Source organism: Oncorhynchus gorbuscha, linkage group LG12, assembly GCF_021184085.1.
Source record: "Oncorhynchus gorbuscha isolate QuinsamMale2020 ecotype Even-year linkage group LG12, OgorEven_v1.0, whole genome shotgun sequence".
Classification (NCBI taxonomy): domain Eukaryota; kingdom Metazoa; phylum Chordata; class Actinopteri; order Salmoniformes; family Salmonidae; genus Oncorhynchus; species Oncorhynchus gorbuscha.
This window is the reverse complement of record NC_060184.1, coordinates 8,899,418-8,921,662: the sequence shown is the minus strand read 5'-3', so window position 1 is coordinate 8,921,662 and position 22,245 is coordinate 8,899,418. Positions and strand designations below refer to the sequence as shown.

General features: G+C 43.6%; 1 protein-coding gene across 1 annotated transcript in view; it reads left to right on the top strand.

The window, feature by feature from the left end:
* Nucleotides 1-721: 721 nt before the first annotated feature.
* LOC123990498 (signal-induced proliferation-associated 1-like protein 1) overlaps nt 722-22,245 on the top strand; it is a 264,229-nt gene continuing 242,705 nt past the window's right edge. The window contains exon 1 of the mRNA XM_046291049.1: nt 722-969. The gene's annotated coding sequence lies outside the window, so the exon portion shown is untranslated. The remainder of the gene's footprint in view (nt 970-22,245) is intronic.

Here is a 22,245-nt window from a genome sequence, read left to right as displayed (position 1 = left end):
TTATTATTCATTCATCTTTAACAAATTGTAAAAATAAAAATCTACGTTGACATTACAGAGTACTTGTTGAATTTTTATTTTAATCCAAATTTGTAACAACAAAATATGTAAATCCGGAAGTGGAAAAACAAGCCTGGGTAAATGGACAAATCATTTGCAAAATGTGCCACCGATACGTTTGATAACTTTAGACAAATTCACAGACAAAGACATACTGGTGTTGAAAGTTGTACAACAGAATGCAACATTTACCATGTAGGAAGTATTTTAACTGATGGTAAGATTGTGTATCAAAGTCTGAAAGTCTGTTTACCTGCTAATTAAGCTAGCTGCAACATTAGGCCTTACCAGTGAAACTGCTAAGATGAGATGAATGGCATCACCCCAGTGGAAAGTGAAAACAACCGGGTGATGTTTGACTATGAAATATCAGCTGTTTGTAATTCTGCCCGAAAATGTTCCAGAAATGTCTTTGATTTTAACTAAGCAGAAATCTGAAATTTACCACCCCAGTTGCCATTGAATTGGTGGGATTCATTGCCTTCTCCGTTACACAGCAGTTTAGCTGGCTGCTGTTGCCAGAGCAACGGAACGGTCTCTCTCTCGCTCGCGCTCTCTCTCTCCATCCTTTTTTCGCGTTATTTCCCTTCCTGTTTATCGCGAGAGTTGCTGCAGCGTTAAAGAGTTGACTTGCAGTGACCTCATCTCTCCAGCAGCTGCAGCGCGACCGAGGCGGAGGCTGTCAAGCAACTTTGTGTATGAACTTCCAAGTTTTGAACGATAGCAAAAAGGAAGGAGAAACTGGAGTAAAGGGAACAACGGATAAGAAAAGACAATACTATTTTTGACGTTTTTTGTCGTGGTGAAAATCTAGAGACTCGACGCTCACCTTGTGGCCAAACATTGTGATAGAGAGGTTTTCCTGGAATCTGTGTCTCTCTGAGAACGGCGGAGGTGGGGAGAGGAAAGGTGAGTTTTCTGCTCCGGTTTTATTAATGACATCGCATGCCATGATGCACACTGTGCTGTGGCGAGGTGGAGAAAATATTCCGTTATTTTCAGAAAGCCCACGGATGTGTATTTGTGGTATGAGCTATACAGTTAGCTCATAAATGTACATACAATTACTGTTCAATTGAAATCAGTTAATAAAGGTAGATGCAACAAACGTTAAGTTGAGGAGCAGCTGAAAATTGGGAGCGAAAAGTTTAGTTACGACGAAAGATGCACGTTGTGTTGTATTCATTCATTCATTTGCTAGCCATGCATAACATCAAATCTATCGGCGACACACTGATGCAGATATATTTTGGACTTGTCTCCTGAAACAGACCTTCGCACATCGAATCAAGTTGAATAATCTGATTTTCGCGACAATTGTTTTCCCATCTCACTCCCTCTCTCTCTCTCCTTCACAACAAGATGACCACGCGTTGCTGCTGGCTGACTGGAACCATGGCATGTGGGGGCAACTCGATATTGTTTAGCACAATTTGATTGCTCATAATAACTAGCAGGTAGATTTGTTTTGTTTGATGCCAATCATATATATAATAACGTTAGTGATATTGAAAGAATAGGTATGACGTCTTTGTATATTCATTGACTTGAAAATCTAACCAGGAAATTCATATCGCACATTTCAGAACCCTTTAGTCCAAGTTATATCATGGTCGCAGCAAAGTTTACCCCCCAGTCATTTTGTTGTCAGTCAGAAATGTGGACAACGATGGCCGTTGACAATAACAGGAACCAGATATTAGATAAATATCATAACCATTTGTTTGATGCCTAATAGTGATTTTTGGGTAATGGAACATTGCCACAGGGCCTCTTCTTGGGTTTTTACATAGCTTCACCTGGCCACCTCACCTGGCCATCACTGGTATGGGTGTTACAACGTACCCCCAGGTGCCCATACTGTAGGTAGGTATGGAATAAGAAGATTTGTATAGGGAAATAACCATATAATTAGAATACTAATAATACCAGTAGTAATTTAGTAATATAATAATAATAAAATATGCCATTTAGCAGATGCTTTTATCCAAAGCGACTTACAGTCATGCGTGCATACATTCTACGTATGGGTGGTCCCGGGAATCGAACCCACTACCCTGGCTTACAAGCGCCATGCTCTACCAACTGAGCTACAGAAGGACCATAGTCTCTCTATGGAAACATCCACATCACAAACTACTTGATCTCTCCATTTGACAACACTTATTCAGCCTCCTTATTTGTTGGCACTTCCTGTTTGTGACATCATTCTTCATTGAAGGCGGAACTTTGATGGATATGATGGCTGACCATTTTTGCATCACTATTTCTCGTCTGCAGGGTGCGTGGGTGGTGTTCTCATGCATTGTTGAGAAGACAAGCCAAGGCAGCAGAAGGGTGTGTGGGTGATTTTCTTCTTTTTTGAGGGGCTGGTCTTTGAGGGGGGGGGGGGGGGGTAGGTTGTTCTAAAATCATTGGAATGTAGGAGTGAATAGGGAACAGTCACTTCAGTCAGATGAGACTTGTTTTACAGTAGTGGATACTGTTGCTCAAAAGTCACAAAATAGACTTGTGGAATGTATTTCTATAAATAACAAGGCACTGCTTGCTCTCATGGTGTTTTTATGTGAGTGTCATGCTTACACCTGGTTGTGATGGTTAGGGGGATGACGTAATCACCACAACGGCCCAGAACGGTAATTTGTTAGGCCCCCCCATCCCCCCCCTCCAGTGCCTTGCCCTCCCTGTGTGTTACTGGTGGGTCGTCCACCTGTAGCGTGCAGCCTCTCTCCTCAGGGGATGGACACACGCGGTCGTAACAGCCTCTAAATGGATAAATGTCAACAGGAGCCCATCTGTATTCATTTGTCAGACTAGTGGTTGAGTGGTGCGGTTGGTTCAGCAGTGATTGGTTCAACATGTCTGGTTTTGAGAGAGGATTGAAAAACAACATAGCAGATTAATTTCGGGCAGCAGATAGATGGCTTTTAGATGCCGTCTGTCGTGCTGCCTGTTTGCGTCAAAATCCTAACACATTTGCAAGTGAACATCTCATCTTCTCTGCTGTCGTCCGTCTCCTAATGCCAAGGCTGCCTGAGATCTGGGCTTTGTCCCAAATGGCAAACCTATGACAGGGATGGGCAACTGGCGGCCCACGTAAAATTACAAATACAATGCCTTCAAAGTATTCACACACCTTTTTCCACTTTAAAACAAAAAATCTTCAAATAAATAGTTTTGACGGTATTGAAAAACCATCCTGTGGCTTTTTCCAAATATCCAAGTATACAATGTATACGGTATACTGCCAAAGCCTAATCGATACACCCAGTCACGACAAAGGTACAGGTGTCCTTCCCTAACTCAGTTGCTGGAGAGGAAGGAAACCACTCAGGGGTTTCACCATGTGGCCAATGGTGACTTTAAAAACAGTTACTGAGTTTAATGTCTGTGATGGGAGACAACTGGGGATGAATCAACAACATTGTAGTTACTCCACAATACTAACCTAAATGACAGACTGAAAAGGAAGCTTTTACATTTATAAAAATATTGTTTTTGCAACGAGGCACTAAGTAATACTGCAAAAAAACGCTATTCACTTTTTGTCCAGAGTACAGTGTTTTATACAACACATTACTGAGTACCACTCTCCATATTTTCAAGCATAGTGGTGGCTGCATCATGTTATGGGTATGCTTGTACTCATTAAGGACTGTATCCAGGTTTTTCAGGATAAAAACATTAATGGAATGGAGCTAATCACAGGCAAAATCCTAGAGGAAAACCTGGTTTCAGTCTGCTTTCTACCAAACACTGGGAGATGAATTCCCATTTCAGCACGACACACAACCTTAAACACAAGGCCAAAAACACAAGGCCAAATATACGCTGGAGTTGCTTATCAAGGAGACAGCGAATGCTTCTGTTTGACTTAAATCTGCTTGAATTTATGGCAAGACTTGAAAGTCATTTGTCTAGCAATGATCAACAACCATAGCTTGAATAAAGAAATTTACAAATATTGTACATCCAGGTGTGCAAAGCACTTTATTTATTTAACCAGGTAGGCTAGTTGAGAACACCTTTATTTAACCAGGTAGGCTAGTTGAGAACACCTTTATTTAACCAGGTAGGCTAGTTGAGAACACCTTTATTTAACCAGGTAGGTAAGTTGAGAACACCTTTATTTAACCAGGTAGGCAAGTTGAGAACAAGTTCTCATTTACAATTGTGACCTGGCCAAGACCAAGCAAAGCAGTTCCGACACAAACAACAACATGGAGTAAAACAAACACGGTCAATAATACTGTAGAAAAATAAGTCTATATACAATGTGAGCAGAGGAGGTGAGATAAGGGAGGTAAAGGGAGACTCGTAGAGACTTACCCACAAAGACTCACAGCTGTAATCGTTGCCAAAGGTGATTCTAACATGTATTGACTCAGTGGTGTGAATACTGGGATATTTCTGTATTTCATTTTTTTTTCAATAAATTAGCAAATGTCTAAACACGTTTTCACTGACATTATGATGTCAGTGTGTCGATGAGTGAGAAAATATATATATTCAATACATTGTGAATTCGCGCTGTAACACAACTAAATGCCAAGGGGTATGAATAATTTTCTCAAGTGTGTGTGTGTGTGTGTGTGTGTACATCTAAAGGTTCTCAGTCACGTCTCAACTTCCTGTTGAGAGGTAGAATACACCTGGTGCATATTTGAACATTTGGGGTGTGCATCAGCGGCAACAACATTTTGCTTCGTGCCGGCTCTGACTGCATGTCTGGGTTCGTTATGTCAGGGTTCAGGCCAGCCATTGTGGGAAGGAAGATTTTAAACATGGCCTTACATCACCATCCACATACAGTACACATTCCATACCACTGTGAAACACAATCCATAACATATAATAATAACTGTATAATAATAATCATACATGGCTGAACCCCCCCCCCCCCCCCCCCCCAAGAAAAAAACCCAATAACTTTAACAATCAGACCACGAAACCAATTTACAAAGAACGGAGCAGGAGCAGTTAACACATCTTCTGATTTTATTATAATCTCTCCTACAGTAACTCTTCCCTCAATTGCGGTTACTTGAGAGACTGATGTTTTAAAAAAGGAGCAAGATAATCTTTTTTTCTCAAGAGTGTAAAACTGGATAAGAGGGCCTATTAAATGATTCTGTACAAAGAGGATCTCCTCTGTAGCCACTCCACTGCCGAGCCACCCTGAAACTATAAGCATTTACAGCAGAGACGTCCCATTCCCTAACCTCCGTACTCCGTGAGGACAGGAGATTTTATGGCTGGAGGGTAAATGTGGATGACACGGGCAGCATAACACAAGAGGAGAGGGTGAAGGGGGGGGGTCAAGGAATGAGGAGAAGAGAGATGCATGGGGTATCATAAGTACCCCCATTAGATTTCTTCACATTGTGTTACAAAGTGGGATTAAAATGGATTTAATTATTTTATTTTTTTGCCCACAATCTACATACAAAACACTAATATACCTTGATTTAGATAAGTATTCATCCCAAGTTTTAAGATGGATTAGTTGTATGTATGGGATACACATGGCATCCACCGTCGAACAAAAAAGCTTACTTCCATTTCCCCACTGAGTAAATCAATATATTTCTGGCAAATCAGACCATAACTCTATTCTTCTGCTTCCTGCTTACAAGCAAAAACTCCAAACAGGAAGTACCGGTGACGCACTCAATACAGAAGTGGTCAGATGAAGCGGATGCTAAGCAACAGGACTGTTTATCTAGCACAGACTGGAATATGTTCTGGGATTCATCCGATTTTAACATTGATTTTACCACATCAGTTACCGACTTCCTTAAGAAGTGACTTCGTCCCCATTGTGACTTCACAGTGCATTCGGAAAGTATTCAGACCCAATCCCGTTGGACTTTTTTCACATTTGGTTACATTACAGCCTTATTCTAAAATGTATAAAAACATTTTTTTTACCCTCATCAATCTACACACAATAACCCATAATGACAAAGTGAAAATAGGTTTTTACAAATTTTTGCAAATGTATAAAAACACAAACGGATTGCTTTTGAATTAATTTGACCTTTTTTTTATTTTCATTTGATTTATTTAACCAGGTAGGCTAGTTGAGAACAAGTTCTCATTTACAACTGCAACCTGGCCAAGATAAAGCGTAGCAATTCGACACATACAACAACACACAGAATAAATAAAAAACATACATTTAATAATACAGTAGAACAATTATTAACTTGACAAGTCGGTTAAGAACAAATTCATATTTACAATGACGGCCTACTGGGGAACAGTGGGTTAACTGCCTTGTTCAACGGCAGAAGGACAGTTTTTTTTTGTACCTTGTCAGCTCGGGGATTCAATCTTGCAGCCTTTTGGTTACTAGTCCAATGCTCTAACCACCAGGCTACCTGGAAATATGGTTTCAGACCCTTTGCTATAAGACTCGAAATTGAGCTCAGGTGCATCCTGTTTCCATTGATCATCCTTGAGATGTTTCTACAACTTGCTTGGAATCCACCTGTAGGAAATTCAATTGATTGGACATGATTTGGAAAGGCACACACCTGTCTATATAAGGTCCTGCAGTTGACAGTGCATGTCAGAGCAAAAACCAAGCCATGAGAATTGTCTGTAGAGCTCCGAGACAGGATTGTGTCGCAGCATAGCTCTGGGGAAGGGTACCAAACAATGTCGGCAGCATTGAAGGTCCCCAAGAACACAATGGCCCCCATCATTCTTAAATGGAAAAAGTTTGGAACCACCAAGACTCTTCCTAGAGCTGGCTGTCCGGCCAAACTGAGAAATGGGGGGAGAAGGGCATTGGTCAGGGAAGTGATCAAGAACCCACGGTGACTCCTGACAGAGCTCAAGAGTTCCTCTCTGGAGATGGTTGTCCTTCTGGCAGGTTCTCCCATCCCTGCAGCACTCCAATCAGACTTTTTATAGTAGTGGCCATATGGAAGTCACTCTTCAGTAAAAGGCACATGCCAGCCCACTTGGAGTTTGCCAAAATGCACCTAAAGGACTCTCAGACCATGAGAAACAAGATTCTCTGGAATTTATTCTCAAGAAGAAACTTTTTGGCCTGAATGCCAAGTGTCACATCTGGAGGAAACCTGGCACCATCCCTACGGTGAAGCATGGTGGTGGCAGCATCATGCTGGGAGGATGTTTTTCAGTGGCAGGGACTGGGAGACTAGTCAGGATCAAGGGAAAGATGAATGGAGCAAAGTACAGAGATCCTTGATGAAAACCGGCTCCAGAGCACTCAGGACCTCCGACTGGGGCGAAGGTTTACCTTCCAACAGGACAACGACTCTAAGCGCACAGCCAAGGCAACGCAGGAGCGGCTTCGGGACAAGTCTCTGAATGTCCTTGAGTGGCCCAGCCAAAACATCTCTGGAGAGACCTGAAAATAGCTGTGCAGCAATGCTCCCCAGCTTTGACAGCACTTGAGAGGATCTGCAGAGAAGAATGGGAGAAACTCTCCAAAGACTGGTGTGCCAAGCTTGTAGCTTTATACCCAAGAAGATTTGAGGCTGTCATCGCATTTCTAAACCTCATTATGGGGTATTAAGTGTAGATTGATGGGGTGGGAAAAACAATCAATTTTAGAATAATGGGTTTGAATACTTTACGAATGCACTGTACATGGAAGAAGCCATGGATTACAGGCAACATCCGCACTGAGCTAAAGGCTAAAGCTGCCACTTTCATGGAGCGGGACACTAATCCGAATACTTATAAGAAATCCCGCTACGACCTCTGAGTAGCCATCAAACAGGCAAAGCGTCAATACAGGACTAAGATCAAAACCTACTGGCACTGATGCTCAACGGATGTGGCAGGGCTCGCAAACTATCACTGATTACAAAAGGAAACCCAGCCGCGAACTGCCCAGCAATGCTAAATGCCTTCTATGCTGGCTTCGACGCAAGCAACGCTGAACCATGCATGAGAGCACCAGCTGTTCCAGATGACTGCGTGATCTCGATCTCTGTAGCCGATGTGAGTAAGACGTTTTAAACAGGTTAACATTCGCAAGGCCGCGGGGCCAGACGGAATACCAGGACACGTATTCCGAGCATGCGCCTTCACTGACATTTTTTCTACCTATCCCTGACCTGCTCCCAACACCATCATCGAGTTTGGCAATGACATGCCGGTGGTGGGGACTGATCACCGACAAAGGAAAAGGACTGGTAAGTAAGCATTTCACTATTGGTCTACACCTGTTGTTTATGAAACGTGACATAAAATTATATTTGATGTTAGAAACAACGTTTTGGTAGTCTCTAAGAGCTTTGTACACCTGGATTGTGAAATATTTGTCCATTTAAAAAAAAAAAAAAAAATTGTAAGACATTCGCTGTCTTGTTGGTAAGCGACTCCAGTGTAGATTTGGCCTTGTGTTGTAGGTTATTGTCCTGCTGAAAGGGGAATTCCTCTCCCAGTGTCTAGTGGAAAGCAGACTGAAGCAGGTTGTCCTATAGCATTTTGCCTGTGCTTAGCTCTGTCCTGTTTCTGTTTATCCTGACAATCCCCAGTCTTTTGCTGATGTCAAGCATAACCACCCATATTGCGATGCAGTGATTTACCATATAAGGAGATGTGTTCAATTTGCCCCATATCGTGGTGCAGTGATTTACCATATAAGGAGATGTGTTCGATTTGCCCCATATCGTGATGCAGTGATTTACCATATGAGGAGATATGTTTGGGGCAAATCGAACACAAAGCTTTGCATTCAGGCCAAAAAATGTATTTTATTTGACGTGTTTTCTTGCAGTTTAACATCCTTGTTTCAAACAGGATCCATGTATAGGAATATTTTGTATTATTATTATCATTTAGGTCGTTATTGTGGAGTTGTTGTTGATCCAGCCTCAGTTTTCTCCCATCACAGCCATTAAACTCTGTAGCTTATTTAAAATCACCAATGACCTCATGGTGAACTCCCTGAACAGTTTCCTTCCAGTCCCGCAGTTCAGTTCAGAAGGACGACTGTATCTTTGTTGTGTCTGGGGGGGGTTTAATACATCACCCACAACATCTATATTAACTAGACCATGCTTATTCATGGTCTAATTTTGTTATTGTTACCAAACTACCAATCAATGGCCTTCTTTATGAGACTTTCAAAAAAGCTCCCAGGTCTTTTGTAGTTGAATCTGTGCTTCAAATGAATTCAATACTTGGGGACCTTAAAGATGTTGTATCTATGCAGGACTGAGGAAGGGGTAGCCTTGTCATTCAAAAATCATGTCAATCCCTATTATTCACACAAAGGAAGTCCATGTTTTTCAGATAGTTGAAATAAGTGTGGTTCAAAGGAGTAGTAAAGCTTTGTTTTACAATTAAAAATATATATATTTGTATTTTAAATACGTAAATGGAGCCTCACCGGAACTGGTGTACTGCATTTCTCTGTTCCAGTAGAAGGGTGGGGAGGGTCACGCGAGAGGAGCAGGGGGAGGGTCACGCGAGAGGAGGGGGAGGGTCAGGGGAGGAGGGGGGAGGGTCACGCGAGAGGAGCAGGGGGAGGGTCACGCGAGAGGAGCAGGGGAGGGTCAGGGTCACGCGAGAGGAGCAGGGGGAGGGTCACGCGAGAGGAGCAGGGGGAGGGTCAGGGTCACGCGAGAGGAGCAGGGTCACGCGAGAGGAGCAGGGTCACGCGAGAGGAGCAGGGTCACGCGAGAGGAGCAGGGTCACGCGAGAGGAGCAGGGTCACGCGAGAGGAGCAGGGTCACGCGAGGGGCAGGGGGAGGGCAGGGTCAGAGGAGCAGGAGGAGGGGCGAGAGGAGCAGGGGCGAGAGAGAGGAGCAGGGGGAGGGGCAAGAGAGGAGCAGGGGGAGGGGTGCGAGAGGAGCTGTCTTTAAGCTAGCTGGCTACGGTAGCTCTCTTAATAAGCTAGCTGGCTACGGTAGCTCTCTTAATAAGCTAGCTGGCTACGGTGGCTCTCTTAATAAGCTAGCTGGCTACGGTAGCTCTCTTAATGAGCTAGCTGGCTACGGTAGCTCTCTTAATAAGCTAGCTAAAGTAGCAAGGCTAATTGAGGCTATTTTGCTATGCTCCCCGTAGGCAACTTGTGAAATGAAACAACAGCCTTCCTGTTGTTTGATCATTGTCGTATACTCCTTCTCATTTAGCCAACTTAATTCTGTAAATTTAATTCCATTTTGCATTGATTTATAAATCTCTCACTTCACTTGCTACACATGGAACCTCTGACCTTTTTAAAAACATCTATTTAAAAGAAAAAGGAAAAAACTCTCCCATGTAATTGAATACTAATGTCCATTTGATTATAACCATTCCCACCTCTAGTCCATGTAATATATTATGTAATTTGTTCAACCAAATTTGACTCCTGACCTAAGTTGTGCTGGCCTGAACAACTATATTTTATTTTTAATTTCCCCACTTTGTAATGCAAATGTTATTTATTGATACAAGGGAAGTGAATACTTATGATACTCACTCTAGGGAAGAGATGGTGAGGAGAAGAGTGGGAGTTGAGGGTTATATGTGTATATATAAAAAATACAGTGAGAGTTGAGTGTAAAATATATATATAGGCACTAATATATATATATATATATATATATATTAGTGCCTGTATTTAGGTTTCATGCTAGTGAGGGCCGAGAATCCATTCTCACATAGGTACGTGGTTGCAAAGGGCATCAGTGTCTTAACAGCTCGATTTGCCAAGGCAGGATACTCTGAGGATATTCTGCCCAATCCATAAATCTGGCAGTGGCTTCTGATTAAATTACATTTTCACATAACCGCTTGTTGCAATTTCGATGAGGCTCTCTTGTTCAGATATCGGTAAGTGGACTGGAGGCAGGGCATGAAAGGGATAACGAATCCATTTTTTTTTTTTGTCGTCCATTTCGGGAAAGTACCTGCGTAATTGCGTACCCAGGTCACTCGGGTGCTTCGCTATATCACATTTGACATGGTCTGTAAGCTTGAGTTAATTTTCACACAAAAAGTCATATAATGATGGAAAGACCTGTGTGTTGTCCATGTTAATGCAGACAGAAAAGAGCTCCAACTTCTAAATCATAACCTCAATTTTGTCCCACACATTGAATATAGTTGCAGAGAGTCCCTGTAATCCTAGATTCAGATCATTCAGGCGAGAAAAAACATCACCCAGATAGGCCAGTCGTGTGAGAAACTCATCATCATGCAAGAGGTCAGACAAGTGAAAAGGATGGTCAGTGTTGAACGTTAAGCTCGTCTCTCAAAAGAAACGTGTCAATACTTTGCCCCTTGATAACCAGAGCACTTCTGTATGTTGTAAAAGCGTTACATGGTCGCTGCCCATATCATTACATAGTGCAGAAAATACATGGGACTTCAGGGGCCTTGCTTTAACAAGGTAAACCGTTTTCACTGTTGTGTCCAAAACGTCTTTCAAGCTTTCAGGCATTCTCTTGGCAGCAAGAGCCTCTCGGTGGATGCTGCAGTGTACCCAAGAGCCTCTCGGTGGATGCTGCAGTGTACCCAAGAGCCTCTCGGTGGATGCTGCAGTGTACCCAAGAGCCTCTCGGTGGACGCTGCAGTGTACCCAAGAGCCTCTCGGTGGATGCTGCAGTGTACCCAAGTGTCGTCTGGAGCTACTGCTTCCACGCGCGTTACCACTCCACTATGTCTCCCTGTCATGGCTTTTGCGCCATCAGTACAGATAACACATCTTGACCACCAAAGTCCATTTGATGTCACAAAGCTGTCCAGTACTTTAAACATATCCTCTCATGTTGTCCTGGTTTCCAGTGGTTTGCAGAAGAGGATGTCTTCTTTAATTGAACCCCCCCCCCCCCATAAACGTAACCGATATATACCAGGAGCTGTGCCAGTTCAGTCTTACTACTCAAGTCCTCTTTATTCTCACTCAAAAAACCTCACCCAAATGTAAAGCCCCGTTGGAAAATATAAATGTACTGTTTGAAAATGTGAATCTCATTTTTATTTGGCGTACTCCAGTTTGGGAAGACCTGGACTGGCGAGATGGAGGGAGAGAGAATTGACTGAGACTAGAGTAAAACATGTCGGGTTACCCTCCCATTACCTCTCCTCTATATGGACAGAGATGGACCTATAGGGAGAGAGGGGGTAGACCTATAGGGAGGGTGTAGACAGAGATGGATCTATAGGGAGAGGGGGGGGGTATAGACCTAATAGGGAATGGGAGGGTATAGACAGAGATAACCTATAGGGAGGGGGGGTAATAGACCTATAGGGAGGGGAGGGAATGGGAGGGTATAGACTGAGACTTATAGGGAATGGGAGGGTATAGACAGAGAGACCTATGGGGAGAGAGGGGGTTATAGACCTATAGGGAATGGGAGGGTATAGACAGAGAGACCTATAGGGAGGGGGGGTAATAGACCTATAGGGAGGGGGAGGGAATGGGAGGGTATAGACAGTGAGACTTATAGGGAATGGGAGGGTATAGACAGAGAGACCTATGGGGAGAGAGGGGGTTATAGACCTATAGGGAATGGGAGGGTATAGACAGAGAGACCTATAGGGAGGGGGGGGGGTAATAGACCTATAGGGAGGGGGAGGGAATGGGAGGGTATAGACAGTGAGACTTATAGGGAATGGGAGGGTATAGACAGAGAGACCTATGGGGAGAGAGGGGGTTATAGACCTATAGGGAATGGGAGGGTATAGACAGAGAGACCTATAGGGAGGGGGTGGGGGTAATAGACCTATAGGGAGGGGGAGGGAATGGGAGGGTATAGACAGTGAGACCTATAGGGAATGGGAGGGTATAGACAGAGAGACCTATGGGGAGAGAGGGGGGTTATAGACCTATAGGGAATGGGAGGGTATAGACAGAGAGACCTATGGGGAGAGGTTCCTACTTTTGTTTAATCTCAACACTTTGGAATGGGAGAATATTGAAAGAGGATCACTAACTGAAGGGAGGGTTCTTGAAATTTGTTTAATCTCAACACTTTGCAGTCAAGGTGGCCAGAATCAAGCTTGAAATGGGGTATCACTAACTGAAGAGAGTGGGGTCTTGAAATGGGGTATCACTAACTGAAGAGAGTGGAGGCTTGAAATGTCTTCTTTTCCCTGACTTTGAGTGCTGGCCAAATAGTTCTGTGGTTTGCATCCCGAGTGGCACCCTAGTTGGTGCACTACTTTTGACCAGGGCCAGGACTCCTTTCAAAAGTAGTGCACTAAACAAGGAATAGGGTGCCATTTTTAGGATGCAGCGAGAGTGTGTGAGTGAAGCCACTGCCAAAACCCCTGCCTTGCCTCCCTGGCTGTCCTACTTACATCTAGGAGGCTTTAAATAAGAATGAGCACCCGCTTGGAATGGTCAGAGTGACATGTCAGTCAGTTTGGAATTAAATCTCTGATTTGATTTAGCCTGCGGTACTGTGCATTACAGAGAAAAGTGGAATTGGTATTTAAGCTACTTTCTGGAGTGACTGAATTGAAATGGAATTGATCCCAACTCCTGGCGCATTAGCTGTCTCTTCTCTTGCCATTGGGTTTAAAACACACACACACACACACACACACACACACACACACACACACACACACACACACACACACACACACACACACACACACACACACACACACACACACACACACACACACACACACACACACACACACACACACACACACACACACACACACACACACACACACACACACACACACACACACACAATGTGGTTAATGAAGATCTAGCCTTTCAGAACTAGCTTTAGATGTTGCTCAACCACTGTACGTCTGAATAGCCTTGATGATCCCACTGCTGTCAATCTCCCAGCTAGACGTCTTTCTGTCTCTCTCTCACCCATCCAGGAGTCTCTCTCTGTCTCCCCCCCCCCCCTCCCAGGCATCTATCTCTTTCCCTCTGTATCTCTCACCCACCCTTATCTTCTCTAGCTAAGCAAGTTGTTATGCTATCTATAGCTAAGCTATACTGAACAAAAATATGAACACAACATGCAACAATTTTGAAAGATGAAAGATATAAAAATCTAATTGTATCGGTCACACACATTTTTAGCAGATGTCATAGCACATCAATTTGCATTAACGACAAATGGAAATCAACTGGATGGTGTTCAGAGATAGATGATAGGTTGAGGGTAGCTGAAGGGTGGGACTGGATGGTGTTCAGAGATGGGATAGGTTGAGGGTAGTTGAAGGGTGGGACTGGATGGTGTTCAGAGATAGATGGGATAGGTTGAGGGTAGCTGAAGGGTGGGACTGGATGGTGTTCAGAGATGGGATAAGTTGAGGGTAGCTGAAGGGTGGGACTGGATGGTGTTCAGAGATGGGATAGGTTGAGGGTAGCTGAAGGGTGGGACTGGATGGTGTTCAGAGATGGGATAGGTTGAGGGTAGCTGAAGGGTGGGACTGGATGGTGTTCAGAGATAGATGATAGGTTGAGGGTAGCTGAAGGGTGGGACTGGATGGTGTTCAGAGATAGATGGGATAGGTTGAGGGTAGCTGAAGGGTGGGACTGGATGGTGTTCAGAGATAGATGATAGGTTGAGGGTAGCTGAAGGGTGGGACTGGATGGTGTTCAGAGATAGATGATAGGTTGAGGGTAGCTGAAGGGTGGGACTGGATGGTGTTCAGAGATAGATGATAGGTTGAGGGTAGCTGAAGGGTGGGACTAAAAACAAACCAAAAGATAACTAAATATATATATATTGTATGTATAAGCTGGAAGTAGTGTTAAGTGTTCATTAGTTTACTCCAATTTAGGGGAGGGTTGGTAGGGTTAAGGGAAAATAACTTTTGACTGGTAGTGTGAGTGTTGGGTGATTTTTATATCAATAATTATCGAGGTAATTTACTTCCCTGAATAACGATTTGAAAACATTTTAGATTCATTTTCGAAATTGTCGAAATAGAATAATTAGGTACAGCAGTTCACCTCTGACGCAGCAGGAAGGTGCGAAGTGACAATATGCACGTGGAGAGGTATACGCCCACTAAAACCCACTTAGCACCTGGTGGAGGAGGAGCCATGGAGAGGTATACGCCCACTAAAAACCACTTAGCACCTGGTGGAGGAGGAGACATGGAGAGGTATACGCCCACTAAAAACCACTTAGCACCTGGTGGAGGAGGAGCCATGGAGAGGTATACGCCCACTAAAAAACACTTAGCACCTGGTGGAGGAGGAGCAATGGATAGGTATACGCCCACTAAAAAACACTTAGCACCTTGAGTGATGGAGTAGCCACTATTAACCATGACAAATTAGTGATTTTTAGGCTAAAACAGTGGCAGTGATAGCCATGGAGAAGGAGCAGCTTCACATGAAGAAATTATTGATGAAAACTGTTTCAGTAATTTGGAAGTGGTTTGGCCTTTTGAAGTACGACAAAAAGCAGAGCAATGTTCGGTGCAAATTGTGCCGTAGACAGGTGGCTACCAAGTCTGGTAATACGACACACCTTTTTCAACATCTGAAGCAAAATCACTCTTTGGAACATGCAGGAAGTTTATGTGCTACGGTATTGATAAACGCCCCTCAAAGCACCAGCCAATCGAGGGACAGACAGCGTTTATGCCCAACAAGCAAATGTCGAACAAGCAAATGTCGAAAAGACAAAGACATCACAAATGCTATTATGCATTGCATTGCTAAGGACATGCTACCAATTAGCACAGTCAAAAAGGAAGGTTTCAAGAGGCTTGTCAATTTAATTGACCCCAGGTGCGTGTTCCCTGGCTGCAAACATGGAACAATTTTCCTTCAAGTATAATTTTATGTGTAGCTCACATGATTATACATTTTTTTAAAACCTTTTATTTAACTAGGCAAGTCGGTTAAGAACATCATCTTATTTACAATGACGGCCTATCAGGGAACAGTGGGTTAACTGGCTGTTCAGGGGCAGAACGACAGACTTTTTACTTTGTCAGCTTGGAGGATTCGATCTAGCAATCTTTGTTACTTGCCCGACGCACTAACCACGGGTTGTTAAGGCATTGTTGAATGTGAAGCAGATAAGCACCTTTTAAACATTATTTGATTAACATCGTGATAATTATCGTTATCAAATGAAAAAATATATAGATATCGTGATCATTTATTTTCCATACATACATACAGTGGGGAGAACAAGTATTTGATATACTGCCGATTTTGCAGGTTTTCTAGTTTCAAAGCATGTAAAGGTCTGTAATTTTTGTCATAGGCACACTTCAACTGTGAGAGACGGAATCTAAAACAAAAATCCAGAAAATCACATTGTATTATTTTTAAGGAGTTAATTTGCATTTTATTGCATGACATAAGTATTTGATACATCAGAAAAGCAAAACTTAATATTTGGTACAGAAACCTTTGTTTGCAATTACAGAGATCATACGTTTCCTGTAGTTCTTGACCAGGTTTGCACACACTGCAGCAGGGATTTTGGCCCACTCCTCCATACAGACCTTCTCCAGATCCTTCAGGTTTCGGGGCTGTCCCTGGGCAACACAGACTTTCAGCTCCCTCCAAAGATATCCTATTGGGTTCAGGTCTGGAGACTGGCTAGGCCACTCCAGGACCTTGAGATGCTTCTTACGGAGCCTGTGGCGGATGAATGGCACAACAATGGGCCTCAGGATCTTGTCACAGTATCTCTGTGCATTCAAATGATCCTAGATAAAAATACAATTGTGTTCATTGTCCTTAGTTTATGCCTGCCCATACCGTAACCCCACTGCCACCTTGGGGCACTGTTCACAACGTTGACATCAGCAAACCGCTCGCCCACACAACTCCATACACGCTGTCTGACATCTGCCTGGTACAGTTGAAAGCAGGATTCATCACTTCTCCAGTGTGCCAGTGGCCATCGAAGGTCAGCATTTCCCCACTGAAGTCGGTTACGACACCGAACTGCAGTCAGGTCAAGACCCCGGTGAGGACGACAAGCATGAAGATGAGCTTCCCTGCGATGGATTCTGACCATTTGTGCCGAAATTCTTAGATTGTGCAAACCCATAGTTTCATCGGGTGACTGCCAAACTTTCTAAAACAACGGAGGCGGCATATGGTAGAGAAATGAACATTCAATTTTCTGGCAACAGCTCTGTTGTACATTCATGCAGTCAGGAATGCTACCAACTTCATTGGAACTAAGGGGCCTGAAAACAGCCCCAGACCCCAGACTCCTCCCCCACCAGACTTGACATTTGGCACTGTGCATTTGGGCAGGTAATCCACTATCTGGACTGCCAGATAGTGAAGCCTAATTAATCACTCCACTGTGCCAGAGTACAATGGCGGTGAGCATTACACCACTGCTTGGCTGAGTGACGTGGAATGCTGTGGCTATATCCAAATACCCCCTTGGGGGCCTTCATCGTGATTTTTAGGCTTGTGTGTGGCTGCTCGGCCATGGAAATCCACTTCATGAAACTACCGATGAACTGTGCTGGCGTTGCTTCCAGTGACCGTTTGGAACTAGGTAGGGAGTATTGAAATCAAGTACAGACGATTTTTACGCGCTTCAGCACTCTGGTCCCGTTCTGTGAGCTTGTGTGGCCTAACACTTTGTGGCTGAGCTGTTGGTTCTCATAGGCGTTTCCACTTCACAATTTCAAAGTTCTTGACATTTTCTGTGTTGACTGACTTTTGTCTTAAAGTAATGATGGACTGTCATGTCTCTTTGCTTATTTGAGCTGTTCTTGCCATAATATGGACTTGGTCTTTTACCAAATAGGGCTATCTTCTGTATACCCCTAGCTTGTCACAACACAACTGATTGGTTCAAACGCATTAAGAAGGAAAGAAATTCTACAAATTAATTTTGAACAAAGCACAACTGTTAATTGAAGCTGGTTGAGTGAATGCTAAGAGTGTGCAAAGCTGTCATCAAGGTTGGTCACTTTAAAACAAATCTAAATATATTTTAAATTCTTCACATTTTTTTGGTTACTACATGATTCCATATGTGTTATTTCATAGTTTTGATGTCTATACTATTATTCTACAATAAAAAATAAAAAAAATGAATCTTGATTTAACCAGGTAGGCAAGTTGAGAACAAATTCTCATTTACAATTGCGACCTGGCCAAGATAAAGCAAAGCAGTTCGACACATACAACAACACAGAGTTACACATGGAATAAAACAAACATACAGTCAATAATACAGTAGAAAAAGCAAGTCTATATACAAGGTGAGTAAATGAGGTGAGATAAGGGAGGTAAATGCAAAAAAAAGACCATGGTGGCGAAGTAAATACAATATAGCAAGTAAAACACTGGAATGGTTGATTTGCAGTGGAAGAATGTGCAAGGTAGAGAGAAATAATGGGGTGCAAAGGAGCAAAAAAAATACAGTAGGGGGAGAGGTAGTTGTTTGGGCTAAATTATAGATGGGCTATGTACAGGTGCAGTGATCTGTGAGCTGCTCTGACAGCTGGTGCTTAAAGCTAGTGAGGGAGAGAAGTGTTTCCAGTTTCAGAGATTTTTGTAATTCGTTCCAGTCATTGGCAGCAGAGAACTGGAAGTAGAGGCAGCCAAAGGAAGAATTGGTTTTGGGGGTGACCAGAGAGATATACCTGCTGGAGCGCATGCTACAGGTGGGTGATGCTATGGTGACCAGCGAGCTGAGATAAGGGGGGACTTTACCTAGCAGAGTCTTGTAGATGACATGGAGCCAGTGGGTTTGGCGACGAGTATGAAGCGAGATCGCAATGGTGGGTAGTATATGGGGCTTTGGTGACAAAACGGATGGCACTGATAGACTGCATCCAATTTATTGAGTAGGGTATTGGGGGCTATTTTGTAAATGACATCGCCGAAGTCGAGGATCGGTAGGATGGTCAGTTTTACAAGGGTATGGTTGGCTGCTTTGTTGCGAAATAGGGAGCCAATTCTAGATTCAACTTTGGATTGGAGATGTTTTATGTGAGTCTGGAAGAAGAGTTTACACCTAGAATATGTGGACAACTACAAATACCTACGTCAGAACCGTCCAGAGTAGTGATGCTGGATGGGCGGGCAGGTGCTGGTAGCGATCGGTTGAAGAGCATGCATTTAGTTTTACTTGTATTTAAGAGCAATTGGAGGCCACTGAAGGAGAGTTGTATGGCATTGAAGCTCGTCTGGAGGGTTGTTAAGTGTCCAAAGAAGGGTCAGAAGTATACACAATGGTGTCGTCTGTGTAGAGGTGGATCAGAGACTCATCAGCAGCAAGAGTGACCTCATTGATGTATACAGAGAATAGAATAGAGTAGGCCCGAGAATTTAACCCTGTGGCACCCCCATAGAGACTGCCAGAGGCCCAGACAACAGACCCTCCGATTTGACACACTGAACTCTATCAGAAAAGTAGTTGGTGAACCAGGCGAGGCAATCATTTGAGAAACCAAGGCTGTCGAGTCTGCCGATAAGGATGTGGTGATTGACCAGGTCAATGAATACGGCTGCATGATATTGTTTCTTATCCATGGCGGTTAATATATCGTTTAGGACCTTGAGCGTGGCTGAGGTGAACCCATGACCAGTTCTGAAACCAGATTGCATAGTGGAGAAGGTATGGTGGGATTCGAAATGGTCGGTAATCTGTTTGTTGACTTGGCTTTCGAGGACCTTAGAAAGGCAGGGTAGGATAGATATAGGTCTGTAGCAGTTTTGGTCAAGAGTGCCTTCCCCTTTGAAGAGGGAGATGACCGCAGCTGCTTTCCAATCTTTGGGAATCTCAGATGACACGAGAGGTTGAACAGGCTAGTAATAGGGCTGGCAACAATTTCGGCAATTTTTTTTTTTTTTTGGAAAGAAAGAAAGGGTCCAGATTGTCTCGCCCGGCTGATTTATAGGGGTCCATATTTTGCAGCTCTTTCAGAACCTCAGCTGACTGAATTTGGGAGAAGGAGAAATGGGGATAGCTTGGGCGAGTTGCTGTGGGGGGTGCAGTGCTGTTGACCGGGGTAGGGGTAACCAGGTGGAAAGCATGGCCAGCCATAGAAAAATGCTTATTGAAATTCTCAATTATAGTGGATTTATCAGTGGTGACGGTGTTTCCTATCCTCAGTGCAGTGGGCAGCTTATTCTCCATGGACTTTACAGTGCCCCAGAACTTTTGAGTTTGTGTTGCAGGTAGCACATTTCTGCTTGAAAAAGCTAGCCTTGGCTTGACCTGTGTGTGTGTGTGTGTGTGTGTGTGTGTGTGTGTGTGTGTGTGTGTGTGTGTGTGTGTGTGTGTGTGTGTGTGTGTGTGTGTGTGTGTGTGTGTGTGTGTGTGTGTGTGTGTGTGTGTATATATATAAAAAAAATATTACTTATTTTCCACCGTAATTTGTAAATAAATTCATTAAAAATCATACAATGTGATTTTTCTGGATTATTTTTCTCATTTTGTCTGTCATAGTTGAAGTGTACACCTATGATGAAAATTACAGGCCTCTCTCATCTTTTTAAGTGGGAGAACTTGCACAATTGCTGGATGATTTAACACTTTTTTTGCCCCACTGTATATATGAGGGTGCCTGTGTTTACGGATTTGGGGTGGTACCTGGTCGGTTCATTGATAATTTGTGTGAGATTGAGGGCATCAAGCTTAGATTGTAGGATGGCTGGGTGTCAAGTATGTTCCAGTTTCGTTCACCTAACAGCACAAGCTCTCAAGATAGATGGGAGGCAATCCGTTCACATATGGTGTCCAGAGCACAGCTGGGGGCAGAGCGTGGTCTATAGCAGGCGGCAACTGTGAGATACTTGTTTTTAGAGAGGTGGATTTTTAAAAGTACAAGTTCAAATTGTTTGGGTACAGACATGGATAGCCTGCAGAGTTCTGTCCTATCTTTGCAGTAGATTGCAACACCGCCTCCTTTGGCTATCTATCTTGTCTGAAAATGTTGTAGTTGTGGATGAAGATTTCAGAATTTTTGGGGGTCTTCCTAAGCCAGGATTCAGATCCAGGTTGGCAGTGTCTGCTAAAGCAGTGAGTAAAACAAACTTAAGGAGGAGGCTTCTTATGTTAACATTTATTTTTATTTTTAACCTTTATTTAACTAGGCAAGTCAGTTAAGAACATATTATTATTTTCAATGACGGCCTAGGAACAGTGGGTTAACTGCCTGTTCAGGGGCAGAACGACAGAGTTGTACCTTGTCAGCTAGGGTTTTGAACTCGCAACCTTCCGGTTACTAGTCCAACACTCTAACCACTAGGCTACGCTGAACATGCATGAAAACAAGGCTGTTACGGTTACAGAAGTCGTCAAAAGAGAGTGCCTGGGGAATTGGAGTGGAACAAGGCACTGCAGGGCCTGGATTCACCTCTACATCACCAGAGGAACAGAGGAGGTGTAAGATAAGGGTACGGCTAAAAGCTATGAGAATTGGACGTCTAGAACGTCTGGAACAGAGATTAAAAGGAGGTTTCTGGGGGCGATAAAATAGCTTCAAGGTATAATGTACAGACAAAGGTATGGTAGGATGTGAATACAGTGGAGGTAAACTTAGGTATTGAGGGATGATGAGAGAGAGATATTGTCTCTAGAAACCTCATTGAAACCAGGTGATGTCATCGCATGTGTGGGTGGTGGAACTGAAAGGTTGGTTAAGGTATAGTGAGCAGGGCTAGAGGCTCTACAGTGAAATAAGCCAATAAACACTAACCAGAACAGCAATGGACAAGACATATTTACATTAAGGAGAGGCATGCTTAGTCGAGTGATCATAAGGGTCCAGTGAGTAGTGAGGTTGGTAGGGGTCATGGTGATTCAGACAGCTAGCCGGGCCATCGGTAGCAAGCTAGCACAGGATGGAGGTCTGTTTTTAGCCACCTCGTGCGTTTCCGTCAGTAGATTAGTGGGGTTCCGTGTGGTAGAGGGTATCAATCCAATTGGCAAAATAGATATAGTTATAGTGACCGATAGACCTATTCAGATAGCAGCCGATAAGACCGCTAACGAATAGCGGGCCGCAGATAGGCGTTCAGGTAATGTCGCAATGGAGGGTCCAGTTGGATAACTCCCTCGGGCAGATAACGTCGGTGGTCCAGTTGTGAAGGCCCGGTGGGGCTAGGAGTGGCCCAGGAGTGGCTGATGGAACTCTTCAGCTGGCTAGCTCCGGAATAATCGATGTTTGCTCTGGGATCGACGTAAAGCCAATAATCACTCGTTAGCTGCGAGATCCAGGTGTAAATGTCCAGAGCTTGCGGTTGAAATCCGGTGATATGGAGAGAAAAAT